The following is a 2257-nucleotide window of genomic DNA, read 5'->3' as shown; positions in this document are numbered from 1 at the left end:
AGGGTTAGGGTTAGGGTTAGGGTTAGGGTTAGGGTTAGGGTTAGGGTTAGGGTTAGGGTTAGGGTTAGGGTTAGGGTTAGGGTTAGGGTTAGGGTTAGGGTTAGGGTTAGGGTTAGGGTTAGGGTTAGGGTTAGGGTTAGGGTTAGGGTTAGGGTTAGGGTTAGGGTTAGGGTTAGGGTTAGGGTTAGGGTTAGGGTTAGGGTTAGGGTTAGGGTTAGGGTTAGGGTTAGGGTTAGGGTTAGGGTTAGGGTTAGGGTTAGGGTTAGGGTTAGGGTTAGGGTTAGGGTTAGGGTTAGGGTTAGGGTTAGGGTTAGGGTTAGGGTTAGGGTTAGGGTTAGGGTTAGGGTTAGGGTTAGGGTTAGGGTTAGGGTTAGGGTTAGGGTTAGGGTTAGGGTTAGGGTTAGGGTTAGGGTTAGGGTTAGGGTTAGGGTTAGGGTTAGGGTTAGGGTTAGGGTTAGGGTTAGGGTTAGGGTTAGGGTTAGGGTTAGGGTTAGGGTTAGGGTTAGGGTTAGGGTTAGGGTTAGGGTTAGGGTTAGGGTTAGGGTTAGGGTTAGGGTTAGGGTTAGGGTTAGGGTTAGGGTTAGGGTTAGGGTTAGGGTTAGGGTTAGGGTTAGGGTTAGGGTTAGGGTTAGGGTTAGGGTTAGGGTTAGGGTTAGGGTTAGGGTTAGGGTTAGGGTTAGGGTTAGGGTTAGGGTTAGGGTTAGGGTTAGGGTTAGGGTTAGGGTTAGGGTTAGGGTTAGGGTTAGGGTTAGGGTTAGGGTTAGGGTTAGGGTTAGGGTTAGGGTTAGGGTTAGGGTTAGGGTTAGGGTTAGGGTTAGGGTTAGGGTTAGGGTTAGGGTTAGGGTTAGGGTTAGGGTTAGGGTTAGGGTTAGGGTTAGGGTTAGGGTTAGGGTTAGGGTTAGGGTTAGGGTTAGGGTTAGGGTTAGGGTTAGGGTTAGGGTTAGGGTTAGGGTTAGGGTTAGGGTTAGGGTTAGGGTTAGGGTTAGGGTTAGGGTTAGGGTTAGGGTTAGGGTTAGGGTTAGGGTTAGGGTTAGGGTTAGGGTTAGGGTTAGGGTTAGGGTTAGGGTTAGGGTTAGGGTTAGGGTTAGGGTTAGGGTTAGGGTTAGGGTTAGGGTTAGGGTTAGGGTTAGGGTTAGGGTTAGGGTTAGGGTTAGGGTTAGGGTTAGGGTTAGGGTTAGGGTTAGGGTTAGGGTTAGGGTTAGGGTTAGGGTTAGGGTTAGGGTTAGGGTTAGGGTTAGGGTTAGGGTTAGGGTTAGGGTTAGGGTTAGGGTTAGGGTTAGGGTTAGGGTTAGGGTTAGGGTTAGGGTTAGGGTTAGGGTTAGGGTTAGGGTTAGGGTTAGGGTTAGGGTTAGGGTTAGGGTTAGGGTTAGGGTTAGGGTTAGGGTTAGGGTTAGGGTTAGGGTTAGGGTTAGGGTTAGGGTTAGGGTTAGGGTTAGGGTTAGGGTTAGGGTTAGGGTTAGGGTTAGGGTTAGGGTTAGGGTTAGGGTTAGGGTTAGGGTTAGGGTTAGGGTTAGGGTTAGGGTTAGGGTTAGGGTTAGGGTTAGGGTTAGGGTTAGGGTTAGGGTTAGGGTTAGGGTTAGGGTTAGGGTTAGGGTTAGGGTTAGGGTTAGGGTTAGGGTTAGGGTTAGGGTTAGGGTTAGGGTTAGGGTTAGGGTTAGGGTTAGGGTTAGGGTTAGGGTTAGGGTTAGGGTTAGGGTTAGGGTTAGGGTTAGGGTTAGGGTTAGGGTTAGGGTTAGGGTTAGGGTTAGGGTTAGGGTTAGGGTTAGGGTTAGGGTTAGGGTTAGGGTTAGGGTTAGGGTTAGGGTTAGGGTTAGGGTTAGGGTTAGGGTTAGGGTTAGGGTTAGGGTTAGGGTTAGGGTTAGGGTTAGGGTTAGGGTTAGGGTTAGGGTTAGGGTTAGGGTTAGGGTTAGGGTTAGGGTTAGGGTTAGGGTTAGGGTTAGGGTTAGGGTTAGGGTTAGGGTTAGGGTTAGGGTTAGGGTTAGGGTTAGGGTTAGGGTTAGGGTTAGGGTTAGGGTTAGGGTTAGGGTTAGGGTTAGGGTTAGGGTTAGGGTTAGGGTTAGGGTTAGGGTTAGGGTTAGGGTTAGGGTTAGGGTTAGGGTTAGGGTTAGGGTTAGGGTTAGGGTTAGGGTTAGGGTTAGGGTTAGGGTTAGGGTTAGGGTTAGGGTTAGGGTTAGGGTTAGGGTTAGGGTTAGGGTTAGGGTTAGGGTTAGGGTTAGGGTTAGGGTTAGGGTTAGGGTTAGGGTTAGGGTTAGGGTTA

This window comes from Vicugna pacos, unplaced genomic scaffold (assembly GCF_048564905.1).
Source record: "Vicugna pacos unplaced genomic scaffold, VicPac4 scaffold_15, whole genome shotgun sequence".
NCBI classification, from domain to species: Eukaryota; Metazoa; Chordata; class Mammalia; order Artiodactyla; family Camelidae; genus Vicugna; species Vicugna pacos.
The sequence above is the reverse complement of the archived record's forward strand: the minus strand, read 5'-3'. Positions refer to the sequence as shown.